Source organism: Aplidium turbinatum, chromosome 4 (assembly GCF_918807975.1).
Source record: "Aplidium turbinatum chromosome 4, kaAplTurb1.1, whole genome shotgun sequence".
NCBI lineage: Eukaryota > Metazoa > Chordata > Ascidiacea > Aplousobranchia > Polyclinidae > Aplidium > Aplidium turbinatum.
The window spans coordinates 20,604,307-20,618,220 of NC_137475.1; the positions used below are offsets into that span (position 1 = coordinate 20,604,307).

At 41.0% G+C, this 13,914-nt stretch overlaps 1 protein-coding gene across 1 annotated transcript in view; it reads left to right on the forward strand.

Annotated features, from left to right (window-relative positions):
- Positions 1 to 1,350: 1,350 nt before the first annotated feature.
- Positions 1,351 to 13,914, forward strand: part of LOC145769674 (coiled-coil domain-containing protein 63-like) — a 171,967-nt gene continuing 159,403 nt past the window's right edge. The window contains exon 1 of the mRNA XM_082581349.1: positions 1,351 to 1,702. The gene's annotated coding sequence lies outside the window, so the exon portion shown is untranslated. The remainder of the gene's footprint in view (positions 1,703 to 13,914) is intronic.

A 13,914-nucleotide genomic window follows, 5' to 3' on the forward strand; every position in this document is an offset into this window, starting at 1 on the left:
TAAATTACGTTGAAACAAGATAGGCTGATGTTCAGTAATATTAATGAAAGAAAAAAAAATCATGTGCTGCTGCGATCCTTAAGTGAAGTCCTGTGGTTTTATTCAAATATAAACTTTATTCCGGGTGATTAAAAATAGGAAAAACTTTTGAAATCAATAAACTCTTGTAGCAAGGGCGTTTAAACTTCAGTGCAACCAAGAAAAGTTCAAGCCAATAAATAGTTCAAGGCTACGAGTAAAAACATTTTCAGTAACAGTATTACAATACAAAAATAATCACAATTTAAAACAAAGGTATAGCCTAGGCCTATTGTTCCGTCATAAAAGAAATGGCTGAGTGACTCTAAGTGGTACCTGTTAGGCTGCATGAAACTAGCGCAATGTGACCATATAATTTGACAAACAAATTGAATAGAATGTAAATGAGAAATAATTGAGTGTAACCGAGTAACACAATAGGTCAATAATGTTTTCTTCAGACGAAATTTAACAAAAATCAAATCCAGACGACGTATCATTACAAAGTTTGAGCCCAAAATAACAATTTATGACAATTTTTGTCACTTTTCTACTGACATAAAGCAACAAAATTTAAATTCAATTAAAAAAATCAAACACTTTGCATTGAAATAAAAGCAAGAAAAAAAAGCATTTTTTGTCGATTTAGGCTAAGTGCGATTGATCCAAACTTGTCTGGCAGCCCTTCTTAAAAACTGACTAGGCTTGATTGCTGGCCAACGTTCGATTTTTATGTCAAAAACTAAGTAAATTATCATTAAAAACTCTTGCGCTGGTTTAATTAAATTGATTTATACCGATACAACACACACTAATCCAGAAAAGTTTAAAAAACAACTGAATTTAAAACAAAAAATTTTAGGACAAACTTTGAACCGATTTGATAATGGGCAGCAAACAAGATATTACACAATAGAATGTAAAACAATTAATCCACATGGCTTACTAATGGTTGTTTGATAAATTTTCTACCGTACTGTACTTCAATTGCTTCACTGGATAATAATTTACTTTCCTCATCCCTATTCTTTCAAAGCTGAGGCTGGCGAGTCAATTGCTTGTTTGTTACATGCGGCAACCGCAGACTTGGATTCTTGATATGGGTTTCTTTGAATTGTTCTGTCTTTGCGAATTCTTTATCGATTTCGAAAATTTTTGGACTGAAATGACCACAATTAAATTCCTTTCTAAATTTGACTAAAATTTGCTATTCTCCAGGCCTAAGTTTTTCTTTAATCCAATTTATATATTTAGATCTGGAGAGCAAAATCTTTGCTGCTTACTTTGTAAAAGCGCGGGGAAAAAAAAAAAAAAAAAAAAAAAAAAAAAGGTAGCACCAAATTTAAGTCATAAGCACAGTAGACACTCGGAAACAGACATTGGCTTCGGCTGCAGCGTGGGTCAGGTGTATGTCGGAAGGCGTACACCGATGCATAGCGCTCAAGTCCGCTTTCCCGCAATGCAGGATAAAGATAAACAAACAAACAAACAAACAATTCATTTGAAGCCCTGCATAAAAAAACAATAAATATTGGTGGTGACGTCTCGTTGTCATTGACAACAGTCCTGCATGAGGTTGCAGTTTGGTGGAATGAACAATGTACCTGCAATTGTAGGAATGTTTTTTCTTCTGAATTGTTGCAATAATTAAACTGAAAGTAAAACAGAACAAGGGTAGAGATTGGTGAGTATTAACAACTCAGCTAGGCTATTTCATTACGTGCCACCTTCCTGTGTTTCTAAATCTGAAAAAAAGATTAAAATCTTTATTGCCTAGTGGCCAGACTAGACCCGAATGCGAAAGCTTGTGATATTTTGTATCATTCAGTTCAATTCAGCATATTTGTATCATTGTTGCGAACTAAAGCTGGGTAATAGTGTTTTATCAGTAAAGATTGACAACTCGAGCATGTTGTGTTTTGGTAAGGTGAACTGCAGTTTTGAAATGTTTCCTTATGTTTCATTTTTTGCTGAGTTTAGGCTAGTGACTACCGCTATAGCCTAAATATTATTTTGCCGTTAGGCTTATGTTGGAGGTACAATAGGAGTGCTGAATGAGAGAAATTTGTATTTGCTCATCTACAAGTCATCTCGTTGGGTAAACAGTAAAACACTAGTGCAGAACCCTACTGTAGCGATCCATTATTGTAGTGGTTCCCTACCTGAGGTACGGTTAGGGATGCACAATACAAAATATCGAATCTTAGAGATTCGAATCTCAATGTATTCGAATCACATTTGCAGTTTTTTTTCGGATATCAGGATTCGAAAATAAATCTGTTAAATGAACAGTGTGCGACGTTAAACAAATGTAAAGTTGATATTTTCTGTCTTGCGCGCCGACTTTTTTCTTCATGGACTGTTTGTTCTACGCGACTTTTTTCTTCCTTCATAGGGTTTGCGCAGTTATCAGAACTTCCGTGTGACCGTATGATGATGCATCGTACTATGATGCTTGATTTATCATATGTTGTACTCTGTTTGACATGTGATACTAATACAATTCAAAATAATGTATGTACAAATATTTTTGCTTTTTGTTCAATATTATTTGGAAAAAATTACCGCGTAATTTCAGAATAGATTCGAAATTCTAGATTCGAAATTAAGTATTCTAGAATATTCTAGAATAGCCAGGTATTCTGTATTATGCATCCCTAGGTACGGTAATATGCGATAGCCTACTTCGGGGGGTAACGCAACACCACAACCACACTAAAAAATAAATGTTCTCCATTGCGAGCAATCACTGCAATTTTTTTTTCATTTGAGGTGCGACTGTGCGAGCTGCAGTAACAAACAATGGTTGCCACCAGTGGCACTGGCAGCTCATACAACATGCTGCAAAGGCTTTTGTTTTTCGCTGGTGACATCACAATGCATTCTGTATTTTTGTGTAAAAATAAAAGTTATAGAGTGCATACAAAAGTGACATACAAAAGTCACAGAGTGCAAAGGCTGCACTGCGTAAGTGTTTGTTTGTTTGTTTGATTTTTTTTCTTGAATAAGAAAACTTTGTGCTATTTTTATGATAATTATGTCTTCGCTCTGTTGTATTTTTAGATCAGCGTTCAGAGTCAAGATACACATACAGTTAAGCTTCGAACTGATCAAAACCTGGTAGCCTACGTCATAATTATCGTCTAAAACCAAAAAATGAACAGCGCAAATACGTGACAAAAGTAATAAGTGCTTCAGATAATTTATCACTGTAAAATAAAACAAAATCTTACTGTTAAATTTGCGAAAAATAAAGTTTTTGTGAAAAGTGTCGATTTCGGCACCAGCAGCCGTTGGAGGTATACTTTTTTTTCTGCCGTTCTAGTGTTAAACCTTAGATTTAGCACTGATAATTCCGACATGCACAAAGTGTTTGCGGGGCGCACAAAAGCTTCACGCGGGCCGCGTCTAAATAAATGCTTTGGTAGTAAGCATCTACGGTAGAAAAAAAGTTTGTTGTTGCTGGTCATCGAAAGATCTTGCAGTACGTCTACCACGGCCACGCGGCAAAGATGGCAATTACAAACCCATATCAACAGCTGATTTTTACGTGTGTCAAACAACGCAGATACCTCACTTTCTGTTGCTGCATTCCAAGAAACTGTTGATGATACAGCTTCCAGTAATTCACGTACCTTTCCGACATTGATCCCACGTTTCTGAACAGCGATATGTACATTTAAGGAAAAGTAAACGTCAAAATTCTCCATGGATAAAACATGGCTAGTGGCATTGTTTCAAATGACAGCATCCATGCCATCTTCTTTCGATACCGTGTCAAGCCAATTTAGTATGACCTCATACTGGGAAAGAAAAGCATTTACGGCTGGTAGCTGCATTACCCAGCGTGTGGTACAGAGAGGGCGCTATGAAGGCGAGGAAGAAGATTCATTTATCTTCATGAAATCATTAAATTTTGCCAGTCTTTTCGGAGATGCTTCTATAAAATTAAGAACAGCACCTAATAGTCAGGTTCGCTATGTCAATATAAAGAGTTTTGTTCAAAATTTTGAGAGATTAGCAAACATACATTATCGGAAAGCTTAGACAATGTGGAATCCAAAAAACATTGATTACATTTGCAGAAATGTCCGCATGGCCGCCATTTTGAATTTTCAAAATGGCCGTAGCAAAATATATATTTTGCCCTATCTCGGCTCCTAATAAACTTAGAAAACCTCATCAAACATGGTAATCCTATGTTTTAAGGGTCAAGGAAACCATTACAAGCACATCTAGATACCTAGCGTTAACCACTTTGCAATTATCCACCATATTGGTTTTCAAAATGCCCGCCGAAATTATATTTCGTTATTTTACTAGCTTACTTACTAGTTGAGATATAAACTTCATTCAACATGCTAGTGCTAAGTTATGTTGACTTAGGAATTCATTAAAAGTAAGCCTGCACACCACTATCTTATTTTAAAGACAAAGAAAAACAATTCAATTGCCTAACAGCTGTCGTTATTTACAATACCTGCATATTCTGATAGCGAGGATCATTTTCAACATATCACTACCAATGTGCATCACTACACCCATACAAACACTACCACACTGAGCAGTTGTTATTTCACATTTCGTCATCACTGTCCGAGTCTCATTTCCAGCATTACAGTCAACGTCATTTTTGCAGTCTATGCCACGCAGACACAAGTCGGTGCAGGTCAAGTCGTTTCTTCGATACGAACATCTCTGGGTTTAGCTGTTGGTTTTGCATTGGCATCGAGCTAGCTAAATGATGGCTTGTGATGAAGGTAGAATCTTTGTGGTGATAGGTGAAATCCCACTTTCATCCTGATGGTAGCCACGCCGATGTGGATCAAGGAGCTGTTGCCACATGACAGTTCATGCACATCTGCAATATACCGTGGCCAAAGACGTTTGTACTTTATCCTATCCAAGGTAAAGAACAACTTATTCTGTTTCTTACCTGCTTCCAAATGGAGATTGAGATCTGCATTCCGGGATGCCTCGACAAAGAATAAGATTGTTTCCACACCGTGAACATAGTTCATCATTGACTTAAACATCGCATTAGAGGACTTATATCTTCATCTATGAGGATTCGTTCCAGATGGTCATTAGGGTGGAGTGAAAACACTTTTTATAAAATTTTTATTAGCTTGGGGTTGGAAAACTTGCCAATTACTACCAAAAACAGTTCTGCAAAATTAGAATGTAATCTGACGACATCTTGATCTGCCACCAGCCACTTGAAAATTTACTATTTCCTTCTACATTAGGGTGGATCAATTTAGGGTGGTGTAAAACTTTTGTCCTCATTTTGCTTAGCTTGGGTAGCCAAAACTTGCCATTGGGCATATAGAACACTGTGCTAAAACTATATTTCGATCAAACAAATTTTTGATCTGCAACCAGGCCATTACTTATCTACTAAAAATGCAAAAATACATGCAAATGTATATTTGAATTTGACATTAGCATAGAGATTTATTGCAATGCAATGGAAATGATAATATGCATCAAACTTTCTCATTTTAGATGAAACAGTCACGTTTCGATTCGAACTTGGGCATTTATTGTCGTGATTCAATGCGTGAGCGTATAAATCCATCTCGCAAATTAACCCCTCACATCGCCGCTGAAGCTTCTGTCACCAACTTGACGCACCTTTCCACCACTTGCGTGTGACACGGAAATCGAGGAAATATCAGATGACGATGTACCTGCCTCCTGGACCTCATCTGCTGGTCTTGAGCAGATAATCTTCAGCTGTGGCTCCTCTGTTAAAAACTGATCCAAGGCCAGTTCATAGGCTACAAAGTTATGTACAGGTAAGTGTGGATGTGTGGACGAAGAGTTCTCTTATAGTGCGCACACTTGAGAATTTGTCTTGTAGTCCCAGATCCATACACATCGGCTTCGATTCTGGCATCATCAATCCCAGAGTTCTCTATGGAAGTTCCGAGAGCTCTTAGTGCAGCCATCATAGCATGCAGCTCACCCAGTTTGGAAACACTTTCTATTTTCACGTCCAGCAACTGCACTGCCATTTCGTAGAGAGCCATGTCGAAAGTTATCACAGTTGGGTATCCCTAACCAAAGATGAACGTCTTCAACTGGGATGCTTGTAAATTCACAGTCAACATAGTAGGCCACTTGTGAACAACTTCTGGTAGCAGGGACACCAACTTGAGTGAGTGCTTGGCAAGATCAGATGAGTGACTTGTATCCTGCCCATTCGGGGATCTTGCTCTATTGATCCTTCTCTCTTGCTCTGGACAAGGTAGATGCTATGACCCACCCTAACTGGGTCAGTTCATATGACTGAGCAACACCTGTTGTGTTGGCCTCAAACCTCCTCGCTCTGTTGTCAGGTTCTGGTTTTTGCTTGGCACATGGCTTCATGGGCACATGATATGGAAGGATTGATAAGTTCTTAGCTGCAATAAGTTCGAGCTTTTGTGTGACTAGTTCTCCTGTAACATTTGCTTTCTGATACACTGCAGTGATTGTTCCATGTGTGGTGCCTTTCCCCTCGATTGTGTCTTCCGCAAAGTATGTGTTAACAGCAAAGAAGAGAAAATGTCCTTTCTTGAGGAAAGGTGGTATATACAACCCATTGAACTTCCTGGTGTTCTCCACAACAGCATTGGCAAGTGACGTTTCCAAAAGCAGGATTCGGTTGTACGATATATATACAACAGTTTTGTGCAAGGAGGAAATTTACCAGGTTCTTGTTTCGGGTGGCATGATGAACACACAATCACAACCCAAGTACTTGCGGATTTTCACGAACCTCAAGTGTCCTGAAGACACACGTTGGCTGCTTGGGTTGATGCTGTACTTGGCGTATGGTCTTGAAAGCATACATCATGGACTGGATTATCATTAGTGCTGATATGTCCACTGTTCTACCTCTCATCTCTGTACAAAGCTCTTCTTCAGGTCCCACCAAAATCCAACAAATGAGGCTGTACAACTCAGATGGAACATCTTCTCTGAATTCTTGACATTGTCACTGTGTCTGTCACGTCTTTCTCAGCATTGAAGTTAGCAATGGAGCTTCGTATTTGTTTGGCTGTCTTGTACAACATTTTGGTTTTGTTCATTTCACTGCCATAACTATGTATCATAGACTTGTGAACCATCTCTTCACAAGCTTCAGGGGTTGTATAGAACGGATGGCTTCTACTGTCTTTCTGATTTGACATTGGCAACTCTAAATGAATCTTATCCTTCAGCCACTGTCATGTCAATTTCGGTTTGTGTTTCTCTGCCTCTTCTTTGCTTTCAAGCATGGAAATGTGAGTTTTCTCAATGTCATCCATGGGAAGGTAAGCTTTCTTTCCTGTCTGGATCCCAACAAGATTGATCAATTTGATCAAACACGCCATTTGCATTGGTAACTCATTGTTGTGAGACTTCTCTGTCACTGGCTTCATCTCTGAGGACATGAAACACATGCCGAATCCAGCAAAGCTTGTGGTATCTCACACCTATCGCATGGGTATCACTTGGAGATATCGCAATACTCAACCTTGTCATTAGGACCTGATCCTGAGTAATTTCCACATTTCCACAGCTTTCCTGATGTGTTCTCCCCGAATTCTCTGTTCGGAATTTGTAGAGAGATTGTCCATCATCTACCTGACAGAAGTACCGGTCTTTTAGCAGAGCTTTGTTGCAGATCTAGTGAGTGGCACTGCTGTAGCTGATGTGCTCGCATCCATTTCCGAGATTGTTTGTTGGTGTCCTCGTTTTTGGAGTCATATTTTCCTGTTGACATGGCATGTTGAAATCGATCCCTAGCTTGTTGCATGGATACCTGATTGGTTGCACTGAGGTAAAAACTTCGTTGTCAATTATCATGTTGCTTTTGCTTCTTGCATGGTTTCTTTAGAAAATCGCTGGAGATGTCTCTGGAGAGCAACATATTCTCCATCTTGTAGGCTTGATCTTTCCGGAAGACTTTCAAGCAACTTCTCATAGGAATTAATTTCGGATTTTGAACAACTGTCTCACGCTTTGACCCTTGGCACAGAATACACTGATTTCAGTCTATAGTTTTATTTGTCTTGGTGACAAACAACTTGAAACCTGTTTAGTCTTCACTCATGTTGTTTTTGTCCTGAAGAGACAAAAGAAATACAACATCAATATACCACCTCCAGCAAAATAATATCAAATGAATTCTCAGTCAAAAAGATATGCATGTAGTAGTGTAGTAGTCCAGTTTTTATCCGGTGATGTCCCCGTTACCGAGGGTGGCCGGATTCACCTCCAAGTGCCGCAATCGTCTTCACACCCTGCCTCCACATCGATCTGTCTAACGCGTCCTCTCTTGTCAAGCCCACCTTGCTGCTTTCTTCCTCAACTTGCTTTTTCCATGTTTTCTTTGGTCTTCCTTGTTTTCTCCGACCCTCCACTCGCAACTCCAGCGCTCTTCTCAAAACATCATCTTCATCCCTTCTCAAAACATGCCCATACCACCTCACTCCATTCGCTTTTGCCAACTTATCAACACTCTCATTCAACCCAAGCAAGCTCATAAGTTCTTCGGTATTCCTTTTGTCCATCAGCTTTACACCACACATTGCTCTCACCATCGCTCTCTCAGTTCTTCTTAAAATCGCCAATTCGTTTTCCCGTAAGCACCATGTCTCACTTCCGTACAGCATTGCAGATCTTACACAACTAGTATAAATTCTTCCTCTCATTTTCAACGGAAATCTTCTACCACATAACAACTCTCGACACTCTCTGAATTTCACCCAACCAAACCTTCCTCTTGCAGTCACTGCCGCTTCACAACCACCACTGGCATTCAATCTATCTCCTAGATAGCAAAAGGCATTTACTGATTCAACTTCATCATTCAGCTTTTCAACAGGACCAATCATTCCTTCCTCAATCTTCTTGCATCTTTCACATTCAAAACCATCTCCAGATCTGCATGTCACTCTCTTCATCTTTGCACATCTTCCATGCACCTTCAGCCACTTTGGAAATTATATTATATGCATATACTTTGGAAATTATATTAGTACAGCAATCCCAGAAAAAATGTTAGAGGACTGGTTAGCTGTTTACTTGTGCTTCTGTAGCCTATATACGTAGTAATTTAACAAAATATAATTTCAGCGACCATTTTAAAAACGAATAAAGCGGATACTTGCAGTGTGGTTAACGCTAGGTATCTAGGTATGCTTGTAATGGATTCCTTGACCATTAAAACATAGGATTAGCATTAGGGTGTGTCGTGTGCCCCCCAAAATTTAAAAAATGGTTGAAAACAAAATTATTTTTTTTTGTGGGTGAGGCTTGACTAAAAAAGCAAAATTACAAAATTTCAAAAAATTTGGTCAAGGTTTAGGTGCTCCACATCCCAATTGCTTGTATCCCCTTGTTGGCTTGACAATAGGGTGGATTGAAAAAAATTTTTTTTTTAATTAAAAAAAAAGGGGGTCTAGACCACTGACAAATTGGCTAAAAACAATAACAAAACTGGTTTCAGGGAGTTGTACCACATATTGGCCGTTCTACCCCCTATTTTATGGGGGAATACCCCCAAATTCTCAAATCGGATGTAACTTTGGAACTGCTGGTGCTAGGAACATGAGTTTGGTATCAAATGATGCAGAATCATAATGTTTCTATCTGCTCTATGAGGATTTTTTGCCTTAATTTCACTAGAAAAAAAGTTATGACAAAAAGCGTATATTTGACAATGTTTTGGACAAAACGGTAGCGCAGGCACAAGGTAATGGGTAAATGCACATGCTGTACTGCATATGTTGATGCAGGTCACAGATGACTTGGATACTTTTGCTTATTGCATTTGCAATAAATATACAGCATGGTATGCATAATATACGGTACACACTACACATGATGTAGAGAATACAAGGGTTAATCGAGAGCATGTAGGCAGTGGTCTAACGGTACAGTAGTGTGACTGGAAATACAATATAGTGCTCGTGTCATGTACACACACAGTAGCAAGTAACAACTTTACTGCACGACCTGGGGGTTACTAACTGGACTGTTCAAAGTGTAGGTGCATAAAACAAATACTGTAATTAGTAGACATAATTGGTGATGGGTAGACTGTGATCTGCCATGAAATCATTGTCAAGGAAATACCAGCACACAGATTGATATACTCCATACTGGTGCATGTGCTAGACTACCTGTACTACATTGAGACTTTAGCAACCAGCACAAAAAGGTGAACATGTCAATCTAGTGGGAATTCCTTCTTGCTGTTGAATTCTATCATAAGTTGACGAGATCGCACCTTCTGACGAATCAGTCCATCCCTTCTTTCAAAACCTACAGCATATAAGGTTGCTTTAACAGTCACTAGCTTAACGTGACACTCCACTGCTTGGTTGTGGCAAGGATAATCCAGCCGCAGAGGTTCGTCGATGACATTGTCAAGCTGTTGATCTGCTAGCGATCTCATGATAGGTGGCTCACACTTATGAACTGTGCCAAGCTTCACAAGTTGGTGGTATGATTTTGCTTTAGTATTAAGCTGTGGCACAAGAAATCTGCATATTGCAGGTGGCACGGCTGGTGAAATTTCCTTTCTCAGCTTTCGATTTTCATCTTCTGCTTTTTGTGAGGAGCCAATATGATTCTTGCTTTGCTTTTCCTGTGCTTGTGCACCTAAGGAATAGATTTGTTGGCCTGCTGCTCTTCTAACTTGGCAGTCTTCATCACCTAGCATTCCAACAATGACATTTTCAGAGTGAGCGAATAATGCATTGCATTCCAAAACCTTCTTGGAAATCTTTTACTTCTTGGTTTGGGAAGATTTCTTTGCAACATGTTGAAGAAGTTTTTTGACCCATCAGATAATGAATTGTGGTGTTTTATTTCAAACCAAGGTGGGAAGCAAACCTTGATGCAGTACTCAGACAAGTTCATGAAACTTTTGGAAGGGTTGATTGCATGAGTGTATTTACGAAGTAGCCTACAAGCAAGTGTTAGCCACCTTGAATGACGTAATTTCCCGACTGACAAAAACTGCAAGTCTTCATCAACATTCAACATGCCCAAGCACAATGCAGGCATAATCCATATATTACACTGGTAAACAAAAAAAGAATTATTTTTTGCTCCATGAACTTTGAAGACTGATTTAGAGTAATTTTGCGATGCTGAATCCGAATCTAACCTCAGATCACGTCAGGTTTGTGAGATATGATAACAACAAATGGTTACTTTTGTCAAAAGTGGAAGATTTGGCATTGCGTTCACCACCAACATTATTATGCAGTGCTATAACGAATGGTTAGTGTTGGACAGACCAAAACAGCCCAAGTAAGGTTACTGTACAAGCATTGCCACAGGCCTACTTAATCCTTTGTGGTTTCATGCATACCTTTGACGGGGGGGGGGGGGGGCAGTTATACTTTTAGCCTCCCTTTTAGATTGTTATTACTGCATGGTTAATAATGTTGCTTAGAAAACAAATTGGTATCAAAATTTATATTTGGTGTATTTCAGCTACTTATGCACGACATGGCCTGGATTTCTGCATATAGCAAAATATGTATGTGCAATAAACGCAACGTCAAATCTTCCACTTTTGACAAAAGTAACAATTTGCTGTCATCATATCTCACATACCTGACGTGATAGGATAAATCTGAGGGCAGATTCGGATTCAGCACCCCAAAATTACTCTAAATCAGTTTTCAAAGTTTATAGAGCAAAAATCGTGTAGACCAGTGTTATGTTAAAACAAGGTATTTATGGAGTATGGGGGTCGAAATTCTTGTATTTTTAACTGCAATGTGGAGCACCTAAACATTAATATTTTTTGCTGAAACTTCATATTATTGTTGTTTCAGTGAAACCTCACCATTGAAAAAAAATAATACAAAAAATATGAACATTGGGGCACACGACGCACCCTAATTAGCATGTTTGATGGGAGAAAGACAAGCACCTTCACGTGGTCCCCCCCGTCAGTAACATACGAAATTATACAAAATACGTATGCGAAACGAAGCTTGTCAAACAAGAGCTAATGAGACTGTTCAGCGCAGGGTGGGTAGGAAAATGCCCTTTTCAGGGCATGGCAGTGCTCGCACTGTCGAAACGTACCGACGACCCACCGTACTGCAGCTGAACACCGAGGGCATCACGGCCAGCAAGCTCAACATCATCGAGCACCTGGCCACCAAGCATCAAGCCCTCATCATCCTCCTCCAGGAGACTCACTGTACATCTGTGGATAAGTTGGTAATAACCAACTTCACACTCACAGGCGCAACCTGCAGCAGGAAACACGGCCTCGCCACGTTTGTCCATGACCGGCTGAGCTGGTCCTTGGTTGACCAATCCCAAGCTCAATCGGAGATCGAGTGGCTTTGTGTAGATGTAGCAGGCTACAACATCGTCAATGTCTACAAGCCCCCACCTTCGCGGATAACATCAACAGCCATCCCAGTGTTCCCCCACCCCAGCCTCTACGCTGGCGATTTTAACTGCCACCACACTGACTGGGGGTACAACTCCATCAACAACGACGAAGATAGTCTGGCCGCTTGGGCAACCAACAACAACCTCGCCCTCTTATACGATCCTAAGGGCCCACCGAGCTTCCACTCCGGTCGTTGGAACACTGGCACGAACCCAGACCTGGCTTTCGCAAGTGATGACCCCGATGATCGCCAGCCGGACAGACGTGTGTTAGAGAAGTTCCCAAGGTCTCAACACCGACCCTCGCTAATCACGGCCCCCTTGCTTGCCACACCTATTCCGAGCAAGCCTGTCAAGCGATGGAACTTCAGAAAGGCCGATTGGGAATACTACAGCTTCCTCACAAACGAAGCTACGCAGTACCTCCCATCCCCACACACCATCAAAGTGGATGAAGCCTACCAGGACTTCTGTGATGCAATCATATCTGCGCCAAAAGACTCCATCCCGCGAGGTCGACGGAAAAACTACATACCTTGCTGGGATGTGGAGTGCGACAGGCTTTACCGCGACTTCCTCCGTTCCCCCCAGGGTACCGCCACCACCAACTCAGCAACAGCCCTGCTGGCAAGATTGGATTCAAAGAGGAAGAAGCGCTGGACAGAAGCCATAGACTCAATCGACTTCACGCACTCCAGCCGCACAGCATGGAGTACACTCAACAACCTCACTGGCAGATCACGTGCCTCTCGACGCCAATGCCCCATTTCAGCAAATGCCATCGCCTCACAACTTGTGAAAAATGGAGTGCAAAGAACGAGAGACCGTGAATCAGACAAGTCCGTCCTCAAGGAAATGACGGACCTCTGAAAGGTCCCAACACCTGTCGAGGGCAACATCTCTGGTGAGTTTACCCCAGAAGAATTTGCCTCCGCCCTCCAGCACCTAAAGCCAGGCAAATCCCCGGGCCTTGACCACCTATGCCCGGAACTAATACTCCAAGCTGCCCCCTCTATGAGGTCCTGGTTAAAAGAATTCCTTTCCTGCTGCTTGCGTCACCTGCGCACCCCAAGAAGCTGGAGAAGAGCCCTAGTGGTTGCAGTCCCAAAGCCGAAGAAGCCCCCAGGGGATCCGAAGAGCTACCGCCCCATCTCTCTGCTCTGTATCCCCTTCAAGATACTCGAAAGACTTATCTACGCCCGTGTCGAACCGATAATAGACCCTCAGCTCCCTCGGGAACAAGCCGACTTTCGCCACGGAAGATCAACTGTAGACCAGGTCACTCTGATGACCCAAGACATCGAGGACAGCTTCTCGGCAAAAAAGAAGGCTGGCGCCGTGTTTGTCGATTTCACGGCTGCCTACGACACTGTATGGCACAGCGGCCTTACCTGCAAACTACTCCGTCTCCTTCCTGACAGGCACATGGTCCATATGATTATGGAACTTGTGCAAAACCGCAGCTTTACCCTTTCCACCGGTAGCGGCCGA